The sequence below is a fragment of the Felis catus genome, chromosome C1 (genome assembly GCF_018350175.1).
Source record: "Felis catus isolate Fca126 chromosome C1, F.catus_Fca126_mat1.0, whole genome shotgun sequence".
Classification (NCBI taxonomy): domain Eukaryota; kingdom Metazoa; phylum Chordata; class Mammalia; order Carnivora; family Felidae; genus Felis; species Felis catus.
Window position 1 is genome coordinate 49,991,921 of NC_058375.1, and position 25,027 is coordinate 50,016,947.

The 25,027-nt window shown below is 37.3% G+C and overlaps 1 protein-coding gene and 1 long non-coding RNA gene across 10 annotated transcripts in view; both read left to right on the top strand.

Annotated features, from left to right (window-relative positions):
• NFIA (nuclear factor I A) overlaps window positions 1-25,027 on the top strand; it is a 376,336-nt gene that overhangs the window by 30,052 nt on the left and 321,257 nt on the right. The window lies entirely within an intron of this gene.
• Window positions 1,168-24,038, top strand: LOC123379635. Its single transcript, XR_006584339.1, has 2 exons — window positions 1,168-18,628; window positions 23,385-24,038. It is a non-coding gene; the product is annotated as an uncharacterized LOC123379635 (long non-coding RNA).

Here is a 25,027-nt window from a genome sequence, read left to right on the forward strand (position 1 = left end):
ACATCTGTATTCTGTTTGGAATTTATTTTTGTGTGTCATGTGAGGTAGGGATCCAGTTTCATTTGTTTTTGTATGTGAATAACAGTTTCCACTTTATCACTTATTGAATAGTTTCTCTATTCCCCAAATGATCTTCAATGGCACCTCTGTCATTTGTTAAGTTTTCATATTTCTGTGGGTCTGTTTTTGGGTTCTCTGTTCTAGTGATTAATTTGTCTATCCTGTACCAACAACATGCTGGTTCAGTTGCTAAGCCCTTATAATTAGCTTTGATATAAAATTTTTTTAACCTTTATTCATTTTTGAGAGATTAGAGCGCAAGCAGGGGAGGAGCAGAGAGAGAGGGAGACACAGAATCCAAAGCAGGCTCCAGGCTCTGAGCTGTCAGCACAGATCCCAGCCCAATGTGGGGCTTGAACCCATGAACCTTGAGATCATGACCTGAGCCAAAGAAGTCGGACACTGAACCAACTGAGCCACCCGGGTACCCCTCTTTTTTTTTTTTTTTTAACTTTCTTTTTATCTTTTGGCCACCTTCAACCATTTCCCCCATCTCCCAGCCCCCATCTCTGGCAGCCATCAATCTATTCTGTATACCTGTGAGCTTGGTTTATTTCTTTTAGATTGCATATATAAAATGTCACATGGTATTTGTCTTTCTCTGTCTGACTTACCTTATATAGAATAATGCCCTCAAGGTCCCTTCATATTGTCATAAATGACAAGATTTCTTTTTATGACTAAATAATACTACCTTTGTTTCTTCACCTGTGGATGGGCATTTAGGTTGTTTCTGTATCTTGCCAAGGGTATGTAATGCTGCAGTGAACATGGAAGTGCATATATCTTTTTGAATTAGTGTTTTCATTTTCTTGGGATAAATACCCGAAGTGTAATCACTGGATCATATGATAGCTCTATTTTTAGGTGTTTTTTTAATTTTTTTATTTTTTTAACGTTTATTTATTTTTGAGACAGAGAGAGACAGAGCATGAACGGGGGAGGGTCAGAGAGAGGGAGACTCAGAATCTGAAACAGGCTCCAGGCTCTGAGCTGTCAGCACAGAGCCCGACGCGGGGCTCGAACTCACGGACCGCGAGATCATGACCTGAGCTGAAGTTGGCTGCTTAACCGACTGAGCCACCCAGGTGCCCCTATTTTTAGGTTTTTGAGAAGCCTCCATATTGTTTTTATGGTGGCTGCACCAGTTTACGTTCCCACAGCAATGTACAAGAGTTCCCTTTTTATCTACATTCTCACCAGCACTTGTTATTTCTTCCCTTTTTAATAATAGCAATTCTAATACATGTGAGGTAATAGAATCATTTTGTCAAGTTTCATGAAAAATCCTGCGTGGATTTTGCTTAGAAATGTATTGAATCTACCCTTGAATTGAAAGGAAATTGACATCTTATTATTATCAAATCTTACTACGTCTATGAACATGGTATGCCTCTCCATTTATTTAGATTTTATCTTTCGAAAAGTTGAATTATTTTTCACCCAGGTCTTCAACATCTTTTTGGAAACCACTTTTATAAGTCGCGTTTTTAAAAGTATATTTTTAACTGTGTGTTTCTGGTATAGAAATACAGTCAATTCTTGTATAATGATCTTATTATATCCAGCTATTGTTACATATTTTCAGCCAGTGGTTTGTAATTTTTTTTTTTTTTGATTACTGTGCAGCTAATCATATCAAATGCAAGCAGTAGCATTTTCATTTCTGCTCTTCCAATCTTACGCTTTTATTTCCTTGCACTTCTCACTTCATTGGCTAGTACCTTCAATTCAGTATTGAATTAACCTGTGAAGGTAGGCATCCTTGACTTTTTCCCCTTGGTTTCCTATTTATTTTTTATTCGTGAACAAGACTGCATTAATGCCTTACTGTTTAACACTACATTTGCTGATCACATTTTCATCAGAGAAAGCGTAAGACCTTACCTTGTTTTGTTAACTTTTCTCCAATTTTTATGACTATGTTTTCTCCGTGTTACCAATAACCAAAGCCTGAAACTCTCCTGGAAAATTACCTTATGTCAAGTGATATACTATAAATTATTGAGTGAATGGTGCTTTTAAAAATGTAGTCACCTAAAATTTCAAACTAAGAGGATCATTTGTATGTACTAAGCATTTTGGATACTTCAGTGGAGACAAGTACCATAGTTTGCATTGACTTGAGATTCCTTGATAAGGTGGTGTGTACATCAGCCTCTTAAATTTTGATTTGAACTGTGGAATCAATCCTTCAGTAGCATTTTTCACAATTTAAAATGCCTGGTTTGAATGGCTCACTTTTTTTCCCTTTGCTCATGCAATTTTTGTTAAGACTTGAACAGATTCCTCCTAATCCTGTGAGCAGCCTGCAGGAAGACAACTATTAAAAGTAGAAAGCTATTAAGCAGTCAGGGGTTTATTATGCTTTAGTGTTTTGTTTAAGTCTGTTCTTAATTGGTTGATTAATGTACGTGAAGTCCTTTCCCCCCTCCATCTCTACAGATGGCAAATGGTAGGTCCCAACTGTCATTGTTCGAAAAAAAGGTTATGGTTCAAAGTCAAAGATTCCGCGATACCACAATAATCAATCATAGGAACTTGTCTCAGAGTGCCCAGCCAGGCAAAAGTTAGGGAGAGTAGTATTTATTTGGAATCCCTTAGGAGCATCTTTTTTTTTTCTTTTCGTGTGTTCTTGATTTTATTTAGAAAAGATTATTTAATTAATAGAAATGCCTCTGTGAATTTAGTGTCAGGCATTTAGATAAGTATGAAGAAGATTGGTAAATAAGTTTTCTGTTTATTGATTATCAAATATTGCTGGAATTTAGGCATACAGTTTTAAAATGGGTGTAACAGAGAAAATAACATTCTTACTATATTGAGATTAACAGAACACTTTTAAAGGAACACCTTTTTACCATTTTCATGTGAAGATGATTTATAATGGTTAACTTCCTTTTTTTAGGAGGAAGAATAGAATTATGTTCTGGTATTGATCCATAAAGAGGATTTGCATTTTATTCATACTATAAAAGTACCTTTAATGGATACATTGTGGTAATTGAATCTATACTGTGTATCACTATCAAAGTATCTTTTTAATTATTTTATGTTGCATAATTCAGTAACTAAATTTAAGTCATGGGGAAGGAGATGACTGTATTATATCTTCTAAGTATAATGTATAGCCTTTAATATTCTTAAAGTGGACAGCAGTTAAGGACATTTTTAGTTGAATGCCAGAGAGAGAGAGAGAGAAAGAGAGAGAAAGAGAGAGAGAGAGAGGAGATTCCATTACATTCTGCACAGTATGAAACTAAGTCAAAGGAGTTTTGTTAATTAAATTCAATTGCCATCCATTAGACCGGTGGAATGAGTTGACTCTGCCAGGACGCTGACACAGCACAAGTATGCAATTTGGCTAAATGGCCATTTCTAAACCATAGCGCACATTTCTCTACTTGCTCACTTTTTTTTTTTTTTTTAAGTGAGAGGTTTTACTCTTGAAAAGTCAGAGAGTAACCAGTGCTTGCTGAAGGGTAAAGGTATCATTTTTATGCCGTTTATTGAGAAACAATTAGCTTTTTGTCTTGGAGATGTGTAGTTCACATGGAGAGTTTGGGAGAAAATGATTCTTTAAAAAAGTATGCCATACCTGTAGGCAAGCATATTTTCAAACTGTACACGCACGTGTCATGGAGACACATGTGTGTTTTAAAATTTAGTTGTCTTTTAATCGAAAGCTTTTTAAAAGTCATAATTATTCCTTGAATTTTTAAAAGCATCCTTGAAGTCGAGCTACAATCTGAATATATATTTGGGGGAAGTTATAATAATTGTGGGAATTACAAAAATGAAATTTAGGTGGTGGGTATGTACATCTACATTTTGGCATAAGTCGCTGCTTTTAGAGGCTTTATATGTCAGACTGATAAGTTTCTTACCATGGTGAAATGACAGGAATACCACTCAGGCATTGGCTGACACATAATTTTGACAGCCAGCAAGATTGCAGTGTTGCTGAGTGCACAGATTTCCACTTCCTGCCAAGATTAAAATTGGCAAAAACCAAAAAGGATATTAGGGATTGTCACTTTAAGAAGAAATAACATGTTAATGCTCTGCATTTGCTCAAGAAATACAAGGTTGATCTCTTGAGCTGTAGTCTGTTGAAATCTACAAGTTTGCAATCAATAGAAGAGTTTTATTCATGTGCACATCAAAAATTAAATAAAGTAAATCGAGGTTCCCTGACATTTGTGATAATAAGGCTCATTATAGTTCTACTTAATAGGACATTATTATTTCTGTATAAAGAGAATTCCTCACCCAAGCTATAAAATAGGTTGCCCAACAGCTCCCAAAGAACAAAGGCCTACTTTAAGTTTATGAATCGGAAGACAGAAGGCCTTACTTCCTGAATTTTCTTATTTTTTCCTGTGTGAGCAGATGGTTTTTCTTTTTATACGTTGCCAGAACTTTCCTATAACAATAACTGTCGTTTATTGAGAAACTACTATGTTCTGGGTTCTGTACCCGGGCACTCAAACCTCAGACTTTTTTTTTTTTTTTTTTCTTATTTAGTTTTTGTTTAAATCTAGACAGAAAGATGAGGAAAAATCTAGACAGAAAAATGTTGTGAAAGAGTCAGGCTCTGAATTATGCTTCTACTTTGCTATTTACAGTAAGTACTTTTGAAACAGCTGTAGACGTTCAAATGAAAGTAGCAATGTGGAGTGGGAAATGTGGGGGCATTCATTTGTGAAGACTTTGCATTTCTCCAGCTTTAGAGCCAACAGAAAAGGAGATTGTTGTGCATTCTATTAAATACTGCCAGTATGATTAATTTAAAGGGTTACATTTTATTGAACCCTGGTGTAGATGTTCTTTGTCAACCCACATTCACAGCTAGTTAGAGTGTGTGTAGCATTTATCAAAACTTTCTGGAGCCCCTCTCACCTCATTAGCATCTGAATCTCTATTCAGCAGTTAATGTCCGTTACTGCTAGAGTGCTCAATTCTTGTTTTCAATAAGCCAGTTGTAAAATGTCAGACTGTCACTTACAATATAAAAAACCAAAAATGATGGTATTTGTAAAAATGTTATCACCTCATAAAAACAAATTGTAAAGACATGAAAGTGATCTTGCTATACTGGGCTTTCAGAAGGGGGTTAGTACAGCTCCTTTAAATACCAGTTGTGTAGATTCCCACACTTTTCTACCAATGGAGAGGTTTACACAAGCATAATTTAAGTTACAATCACACTAATTAACATCTCATTTGCATAAATTGTTGAAGTCAAAACAACAAAGAATTGTCTAAGAAGCCTAATCCTATTTGTCCAAAATAGAAAGATTTAAAAAAAAAAAAAAAACCCATGCTCTAAAAATTGGCAGCTTGAGTATGTCTTTAGTATGTTGAGCCGTGCCATTTAAAAAAATAAATGCTTTCTATTTGCTTAAGAATATATTTCTCTGTCCTTTTTAGAATCTTCCATATTTAATACACTTTTAAAATGAAAAAGCTACACTTTGCTTTCTAAATCACTAATAAGTAGAGATTAAAATCAAGGTACAGTACCATTTACCTGTGGTAGAGAGTAACGTGACTCATTAGATGCATGGTGAAGCATATGTGTGCGTACGCACGTGTGTGTGTGTGTGTGTGTGCGCGCGCCGTGTGTAGGAATTGGTAAAGTGTTCCTGTCTGAATCCATGTTCAGTTAAAATTTTTTAGTGTAGGCTGGTCTCGTTCAGAGCGTCCAGCTGTTTTCAACGTCTTGTATTTATTTCCTTTTTGTTGTTGTGAGTGAGGACACGTTAAAGGTAGTTTTTACCCATGTCTTCTACATGTGTGATAGCTCACATCTCAGGTCAGAAAACTTTCTTTTTAGTGGCCACCCAAATGCAGTTAGCCGCCTCGAGGGTGACTTAGTACAGTACACCGTCTTCTTCTTCTCTAAGACCCATTTAAAATTAGGGACATGTTTGCATACAGTGGACTAATGAAGTTTTCATACTGCCCCACAAGACTCTGCTCTCCTTTGTAGGTCTGACATTTACTCATTTCATATGCAGTTATTGTTACTAGTGAGTTTGCTTTAACGACATTGTGCATCTATGGAAATAAAATGTCACCAGCAGAGTTTAGGATTTTTTATTGTTAATTTTTGTAGTCATTTGGGGTTGAGGAATTTAAATTATCCTGCTTGGTTAGTATTTCCAATGTCGTATTAGCCCTGAAATTGTGACAAGGTTAGGAATATGATTAGAATGAAAGTTTTACTTGAAGATTGTCAGTCTGGAAAGCATTTTATTTGTTTGTGATATAGAGCGTATCTTAATTTAATTGTGATAGTCTTTAAATCTGTTCTTTAATTTGATCTTACAATGTAAAGTTTACAAATTACTGTCTTAGAAATAGTTAATTTACAAATACGTATTGTCAACTGCACGTGAGCCATTATGCTAGGTTTGGTGAAGGATGTAATCTTATACAGTGTCGCCTTGCTTGTATGAAGCATACATTTTTCTTGGGCATATAAAAATAAGTACGGGTGAGAACACGTTTTGTGGAAATTCAGGAGAGAATTTGTGAAGTATTGGGACAGTCTAGAAAGCTTTTGGATAAAATGAAATTTGAGTTATGGATTGAAGGATTGTTTGGATTTTTAGTGGGTGAGGAGGGGTGCTGCTAGAGACTAGTAGAAGACCTGGAGAGCAGGGCTGAGGCATGAGGGAAGCTGTGGAAGCAGGAATATGCAGTTTTGCCCCAGGTGGGGTCAGCTGAGACGTTCGGTTAGGAGACGGGTTCCTGTAGGGCAGGACATTGAGTGCCAGTTGAAAGATTTAGACAATAGAAAGTCAGGTAGGGTTTTTGAACAGGAGCATAACGTGTTTGAGGAAGTGTTTTGGCAAGAGTAATCATGAGGCTGAAATGCAGGGAGCCTTGTAAAAGACGACAGAGTAGAGTTAGGGGCAGTGAGTGGTAGATCTTGTAGGTGTGTTGGCACAAGATTAAAAATAATAGTGATTTTCATTTCCTATGCCCTGAGCAATATAATAAGCTAAATACATGAAATGAAAGTGTGCTTTTGAAAAATAGGTAGTGATTTCTGATGCTAAGTGGTGTTTAAAACCTTTTAAAAGATATATTTCCATAAAATAAATTTTATTTCTTTTAATTTTTAATAGTGATTAATTCTGTGATTTAGAAAGGTGTGTGTACAAAAAAAGAGAACATTATTTCCTTTCACCTTTCAGAGGAAATTGATTTCCAGATTATTTTCCCATGTATTTTTTTAAAAGTTGACTTTTAAAATAACACATTCGTGTTTCTTTTGAGTATGGCCAGATTACTTCATTGCCAATATTTGATCTTTATTGGAAGGTGAGGGCATGTCAGAGTTACTCAGGAGAACGTTCTGGACCTTTCTTCTTATCTTTTAAAGGCTTATATTTGATAAGGTTGGACATGGTGTGTACATGGTGACTTTTATCATTCTTCTTGTCACTTTTCTATATTTACTTTATTCATAGTATGTAATCTGAGAGTGCCTTCAGGAGACTAGGAAAGATCTGGCCACAGACACCACATTTTGGGTATTTTAACATATTCAGGAGAAAATTGGGTGTTGTATTCAGACAGGAAGGTAGATTGGCATAGATAGAAGTGCTTATTTTCAATATTCAAGGAATACATACTAATCCTCTACTGGAAATATGGTAACATGTCATGTTGATGGAGAAACATAAAATCAAGAAGCTGTCCTTCCTTCCAGATGCTCATCGGTTGGTAGGAGAAGAGGCAAAACATGTGAAGTGGTATGCTTTTTTCTTTTTTTTTTTTAATTTTTTAAATGTTTATTTATTTTTGAGAGACAGAGAGAGACAGAGTGTGAGTGGGGGAGGGACAGAGAGAGAGAGAGAAAGACTCAGAATCTGAAGAGGCTCCAGGCTCTGAGCCGTCAGCACAGAGCCCGACGCGGGGCTCGAACCACAAACTGCGAGATCATGACCTGAGCCGAAGTCGGACGCTTAACTGACTGAGCCACCCAGGTGCCGCTGGTATGTTTTATAGTAGAATTCAAGGGACCCACATGACTCAAGACAGGACAGTATTGATTCTGAGTTGTGGAGAAAGAGAAATACTTCTGTGAAGGAGATGACATCAAAGCAGGGTCTTGGAGGTTGGCAGGAAAATGAAGGGACCGAGCACGCAGATGGGGGTTTATGGCATGTGTTCTGGAAATGGCACATGGCTCAGATGAAGCACAGAGCGTGCAGTGTATATGATGTCTTCACGTCTGCCCTTATTTGTTCAGCAAACACCCGTCGCTTACCTTGTGCCAACCATTGAGCTAGGCTACCTGTAAGGAACCCACCAGCTTCTTCATGGACAGAGTTGAAAGGGTTTGTCCAGTTGCCTTTGCCCCTGAGAGAGAGAAGGTCCACATTTGGTACCTTTGGCATATTATCCCTTGGCATATTTAAAGTTTGGTTCAAGAGCATATTGAAAATTTCACATTCCTGGGGCACCTGGGTGGCTCAGGTGGATAAGCATCCGACTTCGGCTCAGGTCATGATCTCATGCTCTGTGAGTTTGAACCCTGTGTCGGGCTCTGTGCTGACAGCTCAGAGCCTGGAGCCTGCTTTGGATTCTGGGTCCCCCTCTCTCTCTGCCCCTCCCCTGCTCACACTCTGTTTCTCTCTCTCTCTCTCAAAAATAAATAAACGTTAAAAAATAAATAAATGTTCACATTCCCTTCACTAAAGCATGAAACTTTCAAACCTATAAAAAGATGGTGAAGATCATTGTTCTCCCTGCTCCTTTCCTTTCTTCACTTGCAGCTGGATTGTTCCTCCTTCCCTCCAAGGGTGATCTTTGGAGTATCTGCTGTATCTTTAGTCCTTCCTTTAGTATGAGGAATCCCCTTCTTTTTCCCCCAAGAGAGTTTGGGTCTGATGCTGATTTTTTCTCATTCTGGGACTGCCCAGTTATAACAGAGTTCAGTGGTATAAATGTGAGGCCCAAATTAGAGATCCCAGAATAAAGTCGGAGAAGAATTCTTCAGTTATCGATAGAATTGTCTTATGGATTTGAGCAAAGTCTTGTATATGGTGAAAATGAGACCCTGAGTTAATTAAAATAACTTCACAGTACATATCTGTCCCTCCCAGTGCTGCTATAAATAATTGCAAAGGTAAGGATTCTTAGTAACTGCAAATATGCAGAAAACATGGATATTAGAAAGTTTCGATGACCTTAATGAAGAAACAAAGTTGGCTCTGGATCTTTGCCTAGCAGGAATGAAGTTTTTTGAATATGATAAACACTGTCAGTTGTTAAGGCATCTTCTGATAGGTGAAAAGTGGTTTTTCAATGCAGTGCTGCCTGGCATGCGTCTTCTCTATGGTCTATTATCTTGTGGGAATGACATTCGTTAAGTTGGTATCTGTGCGCATCCCACCCAAATAAAGAATGTTTCATCAGCAAAGTGAATTGCCATATAGTCATCAGACTCTAGAAATAAATTATCAACCATGACTGCAGTGGGTGAGGCTGTTTGTTTATCAGATCACTTGAGAACAGAGTAAAGTGAGTTTCATATTTTCCTGAGTCTTGAATTCTCATTTTAGACATCTGTTCAGAAGCTTTCTAAGCCATGGAGTATTCTAAATGAGCATTTTGTTAAATGGATGGAGGAAGACTTAGTTTTCCATTGTTAGGTGAAACCTAATTAAAAATTAAATAATGACCTTGTGTTGGCTTGTAAATTTCTTATTCCCTGCATGTGTGAGTGTATTTTGTTAGAACATTCCATTTTAAAGCATGCTTTTTTTTTTTTTTTTTAATGATGAGAAATACTTGAAAACTACCATTTCCTTTTGGAATTACAGTCGAGTATCAGAGGATAGTCTATAGTTGAGAGTGGAGGGGTTTAGAAGGCGTTAGAAGCATATAGCTTTATGAACCATATTTTCTGTGGATATAGCAGAATTAGTTTAATTGTTCTGTTTCACTCTCTCCAGCATGAGTGCACTCATCGTGGAAATTAACAGAGGCACTGCTATTTGTGTTATATCAGGAATTCTTTATAAACTTAATAAATGAAAGCTTTTTTCTTACAGGCCTGATTCACTAGTGGAGTTCTGCTGAAATAATGTGGCTACCTTCCATTAATGTTAATGGAGGTTATGGATATAATTCCCTCCATAGTGATGGAAGAACGAGCCCTAGAGAAAAGAATGTTTGTAATGAATCACTGGGTTATGATACAGGATTCACTTGGTCTCCCTAATACTGTTTTTTTTTTCCTCCTGAAAGTTTAAGGTCTTATATTTAGTAACTAGTCTTTCTCTACCCTAATTCTTTGTGGTCAAGTCTGTAATAATGTTAAGAACATAGAAAAGCAATATGGATTCATGTGTAGGCATGGTTTGGGGTTATGTAATGATTCAGCACTACATAGTTTTGTGTTTTCCTTTTACTTAATATTATTTGGTGGACATAACTTTAATGTTTTAAGAGATCATCATATTCTTCACTAATAATAGTTGCTTTAATAATTCATTGTCCTGACAGACTGCAGTTTATCAGTTAGGTATTAAATCTCTCAAATATATTTACTAAATACCTACTGTGTATAAGGTTCTAAGTTTAATGCGTTTGACACAGTCCCTATCTCAAATTGCCTTTCATCTTGTGATATAAGTAGAACCCAGTCTTTAGGCTTTTTCTCGTGGGCCAAGATCAAGTGCGAAGAATTTGGTGGGAGATGGGTGTGTGTGTGTGTGTGTGTGTGTGTGTGTGTGTGTGTGTGTGTGTCTTTCTGTCTGTCTGTCTCGCAGGGACTGAAGAAAGGAAGGCCGTTGTGGTTGGTGGTGTGTTGGAGAGACTGGTCTAAAGAGAGATAACTGAGTTCCTCCAGGGAGGAAACACAAGATCTTACCACAAGATCACATAGCAAGTCAGTGGGGGTGAAGGTAGCGTTTGACTCCAGACTATGCTGGTAGACTATCACGTGATTCAGGCACCAGAGCGTGAACGCCAAAGACTAGTGGAAGAAATAATTTCTATAGGCAACCAAACACTTTGATCTAGAGGAAATTTCAGGACTCTCTGAGAAAGTGTATAGCATATGAAAGATACTATAGGTATTTTCTTCCTATAATATAAGCAAAAAATTATTCAGGCTCATTTTCAGATAAATTGTGATCTTGAGTTGAAAGACATAATGTACCTAAACCCTTTTTACTGGATGATCTTTTCCCATGAAATTTCAAATATTTATGTGTATAATTTGGTGATGATTTTTGCTATTTAGGTATTTTCCTCCCTAGTAACACAAAATCTTGCTTACCCAACTCCCAAAGTCCATCTCACTAGTAAGCTCCTCAGCCTCTGTTCTTGTGCCCAGTAAGTGCTCCTCGTTACCAGGTCCACATAATTAATGCTTTATCACATGAGGTGATTCAGTTACTCAGCAAAACAAAATGATGTACACTTTTAGAAATAGCTCTAGAAAGTAAATTTGAACCTAAAGTGTTCAGTTGAGAGGAAATTTCTGTTTGTTCTTAATTAAGAGAAACTGTATGGAAATGTAAGCTAAGGATGCATTAATCAGAGAAGTTGGCATTACACTGTGTTATTCATTTTTATTTGGCATAGATTGCATGGGTACTCATTAAATAATTTGTATGGCTGAAATAACTCTAGTGATATTTCTTGCTAAATTTTTGCATCTGTTCAGACTAAAACTCAGGAAAGTTAAAAAAAAAATTCAGTCCTTAGGTTTGAAAGTTTGACTCATTTATTATAAGTGAAAATCTTTATTGTGGAAATATATATGCCTCAAAATGTTTGCTTGCTTCATTTTGGGGGAAGAAATGTGTGAGAGTAGGTAAATTGTTAATGAAAAATTATTAATCAAATAGCAGATTTATATCTGGTGCATAGATACTTATGCTTAATGCTCTTCAATTTTAACAGCTTTGCCTCAGCCCATCTTATCTGTGACCTTATCAACTTTGATATTATTGTTTTTTTTTTTTTAACTTTGGTATTGTTTTACAAACAAATAGTGGAAGGAGAAAGTTTGCATATTTAGAAGTTTGGTAGTTGATTCCCTTTGTGGGTAAATGCACATCTCAGGGGGAACCTGATCTGTATAGATAGCCTATTTGGATCAAGGGCAAGGAAAAGGAATTTCCTTTACCCATTTATATTTTTTGGTTTATATAGGTCAAACTAGATTTCTTGGACCTAAATTTATGTGGTGTACACATGGCTGTAGGTTTGGTCTGGGCTCTGGAATATTTGTAATTATGTGCGATGACAAGATTGAATTAACTTAATTGTAGAGTTTTACACAGTGTTTGTACCAAATCCTAATAAAATAATATGAAATTCAATGAGTAATGCCAAGTGGGACAGTGCTCTACTCACATAAGCTTACTAAACTTGATATATTCTTATGGCGCTTCTCCAGAATGTAGAAGAAACACATTTATCTAGGTGATTAGTATTCTTTCTGTCTGCCAGATTTAAGGATTGTTTGGAAATATTGTTAGAATCAAAATCAACGTTTGTTGCTACACAGGGTTGGGCATTCCAGGCAAACTCTGGTCGTTTTTAATGGTCTTATTCTTATGTCCACTCATTTTACGTCTGCCATGACACTGATGTTTTCAGTAACACAGAGCTGCTATCAAAAGAGTGATACACTTTTAAGTGAAGTGTTTGGGAAAGTGATAAAGTCATTTCTGGTCCCATCTCAAAGGATATTATTGAAAATGTCTTTAAAAGTGATCAGGGTAACACATACTAGGCCCTCTCCGGTTCCGGTGTTTGAAGTTAACAAACTTCAATGGGCTTGAAGTTCAAGCCCATTTCAAGCGGAAAAGTGGCTCTCCCGCAATTCCTCCTCCCCCTTTTTTGAACCACAGACATTTTTATTTTATTTACTTATTTATTTTTAAATTGAAGTATAGTTGACATACAATACTGTAGTACCTTCTGATGTGGTGATTTGACATAGTGATTTGACAATTATGTTCGTTACAAAATGCTCACACAGACTACTCTTTAAATACTGTAGCTGGTTCTAAATTTAAGGAAAAATGAAAATATTGGGAAATAATAGTCAAAATAGTTCAAAAGAAGTTCAAAATAGTCAAAATAGTCAAAAGAAGTTCAGGACAGAAGATGCTTTTATGGTTGGTAACTGCCCAAATCAGATTTAACTTGAACATGGCAATGCTTTGCATTTTATGATGGCTAATTCGTGCCATCTATTAGCCATAATGCCAGCTCCTGTTTTTTTTTTGTTTTTTTTTTTTTTTAAATCTCAAATACATTTACAGTAAATATATTAACAAATTGTGAGGTCTTAGGTTGACCTCCTGGACATTAGGAAATCAAATTTAAAGCATTGCATTGTCTGTTACTCAATGGAGTGGACTGAGTACAGCGTGTGACTTGTGTTCTGCCGATGATGCAATAAGCTAATATTGTAGTGTGAGTTAAGGTTGATTAGATGATCATCTTTAACTCTGTTTTCTCCAGGGGGTTTTGAACGCTCATGTTTTCAGGTGATAGTCTATGCCCCTATTGTATTGCTCTTTTAAAAAAAGTGTTCTCTTTTGGGCAAGAAAACATAGGCTCTCTTCGGATTCTGGATGGAAATTAGCAACCTTATGCTCAGAATGTAAAAGTATACTGTGTTATCATAAACTGACTCTCTTCCAAAAAAAAAAAAAAAAATTCTAGGGAGTAAAATACATGCGCAAGATACCAGAAATTGATTTACAGAGTTATAGCTGTTTTTTTTTTTTTTAACTTTCTTAAAAGTTTTTGTCCTGGAATTAATTTTCAGTGAAAACTAAGACATTTTTCTTCTCATCTGGAATCAGTTTTTACCTCATTAGCAGGAAATGGTGAATATACATTAAGCACAAATAAAGTTCACTTTATGAGGCAAAGAATTTGCACTCGGTAAGTAGATGTGTACAAATGAAAGACCCTTTCTGCTGTCCTTAAAGAGGATTGTGAAGGAAATTTTAACAGCAGATGCCATCATTCAGGTAACTTCCACTGGTGTGATTCCCGCTGCCCTCCCTCCCCCCACAATAAATCCAAAGAATCCAGGAGAATTTTTCTCCCAACCTATTGGGAAGTATTTCGATGCAGCCTTTAGTATATTGGTAAAATTAAGTGTTCATTAGCTGGGCCTTGGTGGTGATATCATGGGGGTATGGGGTAGAACTCTCTTTTCCATTTTCTTTTGATCTTAAAGTTACATAACTGTGCGTTCAGCTTAACTTGTGTTACTGCAGTAGGAAGATGTGTAGGTGGAAAGATATTCTAAAGGGAGGCTAGAGCCACCTTCCCTGACAAGAAAAAATTCAAGGGAACAAATAAATAAAAATACACTCAAAGAATCATAGAATGTTATAGCTGTAAGGGACCTTAGGTTTCATTTAACCGAAATTTTAGCTTCAAGATCCTAGAAAAAAAAAAAATTCTGTGATTGTGAATGGCATTTTTCCATATTTGAAAGTTAAATTTACTAATGTGTCTGCTTATTTACCCATGATATATTTGTGGCTCTTTTTTTTATATTACCAGTGGGAACATATTCTGTATTATAGTATCTTTTTATTTGTCTGGATGCTTGTATATTCCTGTTTGTCTATTAATGCTCTCACACGTGCAAACATACAAGAGAAAATGGCAATCCAGTATTAAACAATGGGGAAAAAGTTATAGTGCAATAAGACTGGATTAGTCATGCTTTTCACAGTCAAGTTGCCATAAGGGTCATTTTTTAAAGTTTTAGACTAACTCACATGTATCCCAGAGTTTATACAGGGCTGTGGAGTATCTCTTTAGACATACAGTCTTGCTGCTGTTTTGTCCTGACGTATAAAATGGATATCATTGAACTGGCATCTAGAAAGCATTGGTAGCACTACAGATTTTATCACTCATTCCAAACAGGAGTTGCAAAACACCTTTCTTTAAATATTTTCTCTTCATGGTGCAACTGGGGAGGGCCAAATTCCAGCCTTAAATAAAGTTTCAACCTGACTAGTTGATAGAAATGGCAGAGTAATAGAACTTGTGGTCAAGAAGCTGATACCTGGATTGTGTCAAGGATTAGACTGTATGTTTGCAACCCTTCCAGATGGGCTCCATGTTTCTACTCTATACGCACATCCTTGTAGCCGTAAGGAAACGGAGAGAGAGTTCTACCTTTAGTTTCTTCTTCTAGAGATACTCCGCATGGGACTTCTAGACCCTAATCAGTATTCTTTTGTTGATGATAATCTACTTAAATGATATCCTATCATCAGAATCCCTTAATGGAATTATCTTTGCATTTTGCACTGTTCTTCCATCTTGCTTTCTAAAAGCTAGAAGTGTCCTTCCCCCCCCCCCCCCCCCCCCCCCCCGCCCCATCATTTTCCTAATGGAGATGACATATAAATATGCCAAGCAGAATCCATAATCATGGCAGGAAACCTACACAGTAGGGCTGGTTTTGATACATAGTCCACCCTACTGGCAAGTACTTTTTAGGCAGCTTCATATAATAACACATAGGGTACAAAAAGAGACCTCTGCTGTGATTTCTTTGGTTTATGTATTTCACATTGAAATTGTAGGTTTTTTTGGTTGGAATTTATTTGAGATGATTAAAGACATTTTGCAGAGTACTCAAATATAGGTGAAAGAATTTCAAGTTTGCTCATTTTGGCATAATTTTAAAACAAAAGTGTTACTGTTGGATCTGGGCATGTGATGGGTGAATGAGTGTTTCAATGAAATGACATAAGTCTGTATAATTTGGAGGGTAATGATGCCTTAGAACGAGAATAAATCTGGAGCGATGGAAAGGCTCCATATTCTAGATGAATGCATGCTTCCTCCTATGAGTCTGAAAAATAAAATTAAATCTTTATTTATACGAATCCACTGGGGGAAAAAAGCTACATGGACTGGGTTTATGATATATTTCAGAACAGGAATATTAGCCTTAACCTCTTTCCTCACATTGCATATGATATTTAATCCATCATCTTTGTTTTAAACAAACAATACACAAGCTGTTGCTGGCATTGGTATAAAGCTGATGGTCCATCTGGAGAGCAGGAATATAGATCAGGAGAATAAGAGAATTGAAATTGGGTGCAAGGGCAGATTTGCATGTGTAAAACCTCTCTGTTTACTAGCTTTTTATCAAATTGTTTAATACGAGGCAAAACAGAATCCTTTTTCTTGAATCTGAGAACCTTATTGGAGGAAAAGTTGCTGAAGGAAGAATAATTGGGTTTTGAGGGACAATGAAATTATAGCCATTAATATTTTCTCGTTTAGCATGGGCGAGTCCATGTGGAAGAATTGAGAACACTGCTGGGGATTGGATTCTTGTTCTAGCCATGTGATCTTTGGCCAGTCATTTTAGCTTCTTGACCTTCAGTGTCCTTTGGTCCAAGTTAACTCAGCAACCACTTCTTGAGGCGCCATGAGAATTTTCTCGGACCCAACCATTCTGCTAGGCATTATGGATCCGTGGCTGAATAAGACTGAGCCCTACTCTCAAGAGGCTTAAGGTCTTGCAATGGAGACAGACATTACAACTGAATAATGTAGTGAGTGTTATATAGGAGACACTGGCTCACAAAGGAAGGAAACATTCTGTCTGGAATAGACAGGAAGATTTGTATTACAAATCTCTTATAAGGATTTTCTATTTTGACCAGCAGAGGAGCAGACATTCCAGGTATGCGAATAGTGAGAGGTTCAGAACAAATTATCAACAAAGTTCTTTCCAGTTCCACATTTGCAGTGTTATCAATGTAAAATTCTTTGAATAGCTTTCCACTGATGAGTTATTCGCTGAAGAGTGTTTATTGTCATGCTCGAAAGAAAATAATAATGAAAGAAACAATGATTTCCTTTAGTTATAAAACTGGGGCTGGATGGGAGGAGGCCGCCAGTATTTCTCTTTATAATTATTGCCCTGTTTGAAAAATCAGCTCGCATCTAGGGTGGCAAACACTGTGTAGAGGCCTTCCTTCTTCCTTCTCGGGAGCAGCAGTGGATGGAACCACTGTAACCTGGCCTCCCGCCATGAGAGGAGGGAATCCAGGTGGCCATGTTCAAATGTGTCTGCGTGCAGCAAGGCTTCTGAAATGACAGGAGAGCCCGGCGGCTTCCAAAGCAGCTGTGACTCTGGATTGCGCCCACCATCCCTGCTTCTCACCACAAGAGGAGTGAATCTCTGCTGCCTTAGGAGGCATGGAGCCTGGGACTTTAATTCCTTTTTTAATTTTTCATTTTATTTTTAAAACGCTTGAGTGGTGGATGATGATTTCTTGACAAAAGAGAGATTTCCCCCCTTTTAAAATTATTTTAACTCAGGCTCTTGTGTAAACTCATGGGCTGGGAATAAGACCAGAATACCTTCTTTTTGTTGTTGTTTACGAACGGCCAATAATTTATTCACATGTGACATTTGAGCTGGCATTTTTTTCCTCCTAAGATGACAGTAGCTTCCGCTGTTGTATCCTAAAGCAAACTCAGAGTAGCCCTTTGCTTTTGTCCCCGTCGGTAGTTATATTTTGCCCTCTTGCCTTTTTCGTTTAGACCTTATGGTATTTCCTAACCCTCAGACTGTTTTGAAAGGCTTTGATTAAAATATGCTGATAAAAGAATTCGATAACCAAGTTAGGAACGACAAGGCTATCTAGAGAAGACCGAATGATTTGGCAGCCTAACAAATTCTATTCAGAGCACACAAAGAGATTCTGGAACGTTTTATAGGGACTCGTGTTTAGGGAATGGTATGAACTCAGGTTACCTGCCGAATATGGTGTCATATGGAAACATTTAAGAGCTTATGGAAAATTCTTTGAAATAAAGTGGAATGAACTAGCAAGCATATAATACCTAAGAAGAAAAATAAGAGCATTCATTCTGATTTTTAGGTGGCTGCTTAAGGAAGGGAGGTGGATGGAAGTAAATCATTCCGACTTTGTATGCATAACGTAGAAGAGCTATCACCTAAGAATAGTTTTGCTAACCAAACCCTAGACTTAAAAGGATATTAAAGGCCATCATGTCTAACCGCCTTCCTCTGTAGGAACCTCCTAGGTGTTATCCCCAACAGCCTTTACTTAAATACTTCCAGAAAAAAACTGAGGGACTGGGGGAGTAGGGACGAAGGTTGGCAGGAACTTCTGTTGAATACCTAATATCTGCAAGATACTGGGGTGCACACTTTCTCACTGTCTCATTTGACTTACGTGTGGGTTTATTACCTCCAGATTACAGGTGAGGGAACTAAGTTATTTACGAGTAGGGAAGCTTGCCTCAGCTCCTGTGTCTAGATTAAGGCAAAACTGAAATTAGAGCCTCGTTCCATCTTCTTGTACTACACTCAGGTTGGAGGGAGAGCTCCTTCCTCATGAGGCACTCTCTTCTGTCTTAGTAATATACGTTGTTTGAAATGCTTTCTTTTATTTTGCTGAAATCTGTCTCTCATTAACATCTCTCCTTGGTCCCGATTCCACCCAGGAACGACACAGAGTTGATGGAGTTCTCTATTGTCATGAAGGTATGTTAACAACGACTGCTGCCCATATGGTTTCTGCCATCTCGTACTTAGTTGGTTTTTTTGACAACAGACACACACACACACACACACACACACACACACACACAAATGTCCTTTTGTTGATTCTAGTTCACCTTCCAACATATGGAACTCTTTTTGAATCTTTAGAGGTCTAGACTCAAAGATCATGAGCATTAGAAGATATCTTAGTTTCATCTCACCCTGTCTGATTCATCAACAATTGTTACTATGCCATCATTCAAGCCATGCATAAGCCATTAATTAATAGTGAATGGGACAAAAAGGCTAGGTTAACTCATGGTCTGTGTATTAGTTCCTGAAATTGAATGCAGAATTTAGACTACCTGCGAATTTTTCTGGGAAGAGAGTTGATGGAGCTTGCCACATTTTTAAGGGAACTTCTTACCGTGAAAAATTAGTAACTATTCAAAGTAGAAAACTTCCTCCATTATTCTCTGTTTAAAATTATAAGCCCAAGTGTTATTCACCAAAACCTTACCTTTTACTCTTCAGGGACCTTTGAAAATGTGTGGAATACTGATGCATCTCCTGTATACACCCAGCACTTACCGATAGTAGAATAGGAGTTGGCTTTCTCAGTGGACTGGGAGCTCCTCAAGAGCAGGGGCCTTTGCAAGTCCTTGGCCCTCTTGCTCTAAGCCACTGGCAAATACCAGACCCTTGAAGTTTATGAATTGAATGGAATGGTTCAGATGAAACTGCCCATGTTCTAGGATTGGGCTGTTTATTTTAGTTAGCCTTATTTCATGTGCCGTTATTTTGGGTGAATGGTGTAATAATACAATTGTACTGAACACCTAACTAATTTAATAAATAATGAAGAGGAAGAATAATGGACCATAATGAGATGTGAAGAGCCCAGTTAATAATGATGAGTTTTATTATGTATGAAATAAAAAACATGTAGGCTGAGGAAAAGTGTTTATTAACATACTCCTTCGTGTGTTGTTATTGAAGAGGGGCACTGGCCTGCATGAAATGGAAACTGATGATTTTACATACATAAAAAGAGCATTTTAGGAATTGAAACCTGAGGGAGGTTAGTTGATACAGTGTCCTATACCTTACAGATAAGGAAACTCAGGTTCTGATAGTGAAGTGACCTTCCAAAGGTCACACATTCAGTATAATAGTACGTTTTCCAACAAATGGTGGTGCCTACCTCATGCTTTTTTTTTTTTTTTTTTTTAAATCTTCCAAATGTTAAAAGTATAAGATTAAGTAAAGGTCATTTTTAGACCATATGAAGTAGCCCAGTTGCCCCAGGATTAGTTTATTGTATGCATATCTGCCATTGTTTTACAGATCAAGCATAAATCCACACAATTTGATTTCTATTTTTTAAATTTAAATTTAGTTAATTTTTTTTTTTTTTTAGAGGGAGAACGTGCAAAAGGCAGAGAAGGCCAGAGGCAGAGAGAGAATCTTAAACAGGTTCCATGCTCAGCATGGAGTCTGATGTGGAGCTCACTGTGGGGCTCAATCCCACAAGCCTGGGACCATGACCTGAGCTGATATCAAGAGTCAAATGCTTAACTGACTGAACCACCCAGGTGCCCCATCACACAACTTGATTTTAAAGGACAGTTTCTTTGCAAGTGAAATATATCTATGGAAAGAAAAGCAGTCATATTTTCTTATCTGAAGTGACTAGTTCTTTGCTGTATTTCCATTAGGGCTATTTTCCAAGGGGAGTTTCAAAATATTGAATATGTTAAAGATTTCTAATAAAGCTAGGAATTTTGAGAAAAATTCGGAGTGCAGCCATAACTTCCTTCAAACTATCTCTTAGAGGAGCCCCCGTTCAAGTTAGAATCCTGGCTTGATGGACAAGGGAATTGACCCAGTGCAATGGTTCTCGCATTGTTATGATGAACTTTCCTTGACTCTTCTCCTCAAAAAGTCAAAGTCAGTGTCTTTGATTGCTTCAGACACGATTGTCTTGTCTCACTAGCTTAGACTTTAAGCTTTTCTTATGCTCTCAGAATGACTTCTTTGGTAATGACTTCTACTTTTTATTAAAACAGTTTTGGTCCTTGAGGTAGGAAGAAGAGGAAAGACCAGTCCCGTTCCAGTTTGCTTGGGCTACGTTGATGCTGTCTTTCAGACTGCTGGTGAAATAAAAATTCCTGGTTTCTACGACATCAGAGATGCCAAGTGTGTGATGAAGACAGTGTTGTCTTACTCTTTTTGAGTAATGGACACAAATACGTGCCCGTTGCCCTGTAACTTTCAGATCTTCTGTAACCTTTTTAAACAAAATGGGAGAAGCTGCTACTTGTACCCAAGGGAAGAGAAAGTTAATGAATAGAAAAGACAGAATTTACTTAGGAAAACAGTGGAATTAAGCTCTGGACAAAACATGCATCAGTGATGCATAACATTTTTGTTAATTGGGTCTTAACAGGTTTCTGACTCATGTGGTAATCATTGTAGAAGTGGGTCATACTAGACCATGCCAGCGGCATATCCCACAGCTATAAGAACTCTTACCTACTTGTGCATGTACACCTGAGTTTCTGGAGGCATACATTTCTATAGCTTAATTTAGGTTCCACATACACTTCAGTGGTTAAACCTGAGCTAGACTCAAAGAGTTTGTTTCCATTAAGAAAATGAATCTTTTATGTGGACCAAGGTCAGGTTAGTTAATTTGTTTGCTTTTATTGGAATAACTTTTCCCATTCCAATTCATCACTTAATTTTAAGTGGTTCTACTAAAACACCCATTAAAGTCCCTTACATTTCTCACAGACTAGGGCTATGACAGGTTCATGTGACTTGTCTTTTTCAAGGCACAAAGGTAGTTTTTCTGATCGTCAACCTATTCTTCCTTGTCTGTAATTTCCCAACGATGAGGGAACATTTTCTATGATAGTATGAACTCTGTTTGCAAAGAGACCAAATGAAGTTTTCACAAGACATAAGATTAAAATATAAAAACGCACCCAATGTGATAAACATTTCTTCTTTAAAAATAATAAGACTTTTTTTTCCCTAAATTCTTTTTTTTTCTGCCTGCTTCACCCTCTTCCCGACTGATGCATTATCCAGCAACTCAAAGTTGACTCCTGCTAGTAAAGTAACTAAATGTGATGTTATTGCTCTAATTAGTGGTGACAAAAGATCAATTAATGTTATAATTAAAAACAGTGTCTAGATCTGTTGTTTGTGGTGAACAAATGTGACAATTACTTTGTTCATTGACATAGATGTGTTGAATTTCCTCTCTAGATTTTAAGGGGATGCATTTTAGTGCTGATGTGCGCATTTAGCTGTGGACAGTAGGAACAAGGCAAGCATATTAGGGAAAGAATAGGGCCCATAATGTCTAAGCTAGAGCCATATTTTAACATACTTGACACCTTTCTTTGGTGCCTGGTGCTATATCAGCAACTTGTACTCACTGGATCTGGAGCCTCACGCTTTTAATATTTTATCACTAAATGCTTAAGTGTTTATGTTGCAAAAAGAAAAGGAAAAAAAAATCCCACTTGGACTCTTAGACCACACGAACAGGACAATATATGATAACCATGTCATTGATGATTTTGGTTCTATGTATGGCAGTAAAGTTTAAGTTGATGGGGTAGAATAGTGAGTATGTGATTTTTGCAAATCTGGTTGGATTTTCTTCTGATACAGAGCAAGCTGTTTTTTATACATTGAAGCCTGGGAAAGCTATGTTACTGTAAAAAGAGTAACCGTATCTCTTTTCTGAGTTGTTGCCAAGCAGATGTAGACTTTTGGAATGTGCCCAGAAAACTTCTACAGCTGATACTTTGGTGACTTGTTCCTACTTCTAGCTTTACCAGCACCTATTTAAATAGCAGAGGAGCATGATTTTGTGTTGGTAGGTCACAGTTTTATACATTTCTCTACAATTAAATATGGGTAAGCTAACATTGATTGTAATTGATAGAAATGATGTAAGCCCAGTTTGCTTTTAATGAATACAGTGAAGGGGCACGTGGGTGGCTCAGTTGCTTAAGTGGCCGACTTCGGCTCAGGTCACGATCTCGCGGTCCGTGAGTTTGAGCCCCGCGTCGGGGGCTGTGCTGACAGCTCGGAGCCTGGAGCCTGCCTCGGATTCTGTGTCTCCCTCTCTTGCTTCCCCTCCCCCATTGGCGCTTGCTCTCTCTCTCTCAAAAATAAATAAACATTAAAAAAAAAAAAGGAATACAGTGAAGATATGGCCAGCTTTGCTAGTACATTTTTGAGTAAACGAATCAAGAAAATCCATCTAAAAAGTTCTCTGAGAGATTGGCATTGAACGTAAAACAAGGACAATCCACTACCATTATCAAAAGAATCTCACCTTTTAACTTCATCACATAAATGGATCATGCTCAGTGGATCCACCTGAGCAGCACGTGGTTTGATTTTAATTTCTTAGGTTACTGATTCCCACCGTCATGCCTGAGTACTCTTTCGGTGGTATTAGAAATGGGGAAATAACACACAGTGTCAGGTTGACAGGTTTATCAAGAAATGAGCATTTTCTGTAACATCAGCTCAAAATAAAACGTTACTGTTACAATCTCAGGTAACTTGGTCGCAATGGAAATCCTGTAAACCTTGAAGGTAGTGTGCTTTTGGCATGGATGGTAAAGGAAGGAAGCTAGTTGAATTCATTTGCTCTGCTGCTGGCTAAAAAGACAAACAAGGAGGGACGGAGGGAACAAAGAAAGTAAAAATCTTTCTTTTTTTTCAGGAGGAGTTGGAAGATGAGGAGTAATACAACACGCCAGATATATATGTTAAAAACTTACAACAAATCATAGATCACACTAAAGGATTACTAAAGTTTTAAACATGGCTGAGGGTATAGATGTCAGATTTTCTTACACAATAGTGGGTCTTTTGTTTCAGAGTTCACTCTTGGCCAGAAACTCCCTACCACTGTGTTAATTTCCTGTCGATCTTTCATTCAGCAACAGAACTAGAGATGGGGAGCAGACACCCCCCCACCCCCCCCACCCCCCAGGCTTTTTAAGACTGTGCTTTGTGTAGATTAAAAAGAAGAAAGAAAAAAGAACAAACTTTTTCCAAACAAGATGTCCATGTGCATTCTTTAAGATCCTGTATGTGTGCTTAAAATGATCCTTAAAAAAAGCTCTCTCCATAATTTTGAACCTCTCCTTTTTCTAAAGACTTTTATAGTCATTTTTTTTTCCTTCTCAGCATGTGAACAAATGTGTAACTCGAATAGATGTTACTTTGCTATTTGCTTAGATTGTTTTAAAAGGCTAGTTGTGTGGAGGAACGAAGAAGGAAGGGAGGCAGGAGTAGCTGGGGTTTATTTGTTCTGTGTTGACCTAATGAGTGCAGTTCTTAAAAAATAATAAATATTTATATGTGATCTTAATTTTTAATGAGTCTCATAAAGTGGCTGGTACAGAAAAGTGTATGAGAAGCCATATATATTAAACTATATGTGTTGTAAATACACGCATGTGCACACTAGAATGTTTTAGGAGGGAAAAGAGCTTATTGAGCTTGCTCCCTGTTGTTTTCCTGGTACCTAGAACAGTGCCTGACATGTGACCGCCACTCAAGAAATATTTGTTGAGTTAAACAAACATGAAAATAAATAAATAGGCAGCACCATATAGCAGGATGGCATTAGATTGGAATTCGGAAGACCTGGAGGGTACTTCCAGCACAGCACAAAGTATGAGGAGCTGCCTAAGTCATTTAATTTCTTTGCTCCTCTGTGGCTTAAAAACTGGAACCCTTGCCTTCATGTTTTGTTTTGTTTTTAAAATAATGATTAAATGATACCTAAGGGGTATAAAAGCTCTTTGGAAGCTGCAGGGTGCTTTAAATGAGTGTGCATATGTGTGTGTATGTACAGAAAATCCTTTATCTCTTTGCTTCTCAATTTCTTTTCTTAGGAAAATCAGATTATTTAAATCCCATTATGCATAGCTCTCCTCTGCTCTTCCTAAGCCTCTGTATTCCATTACCTCTAGTAAATCAGAAAAAGGTGGTGAGTCAGGCTGTTGTAGAAGGCGAGGTCTGCTGTTTCTCATGACCATTTCACTGTGTGGAACTCCAAACTCTCCAGTGCGTGTATCTCATGGACTGTCTTACCTGTTTCAGCCATACAAGATGTTAGGTATGACCTGGGGTCTCCTAGATATGACCACTTCAAGATTCTTTGATGAGCAAATTAAAGTATTTATTAGTCATTAATACTATAGATGAATAATCATGAATTTAACCTAGAGTCGACCTAAAATCAGTGTCATGGGATTATCTGTAAAGATTTTTTAAAAAAATGTGTGCGTTCGTTAATAATAATATGTCCTGAAGCTGCATATCTGGAAGGGAAAAGGATAGAAAGTAACAAGT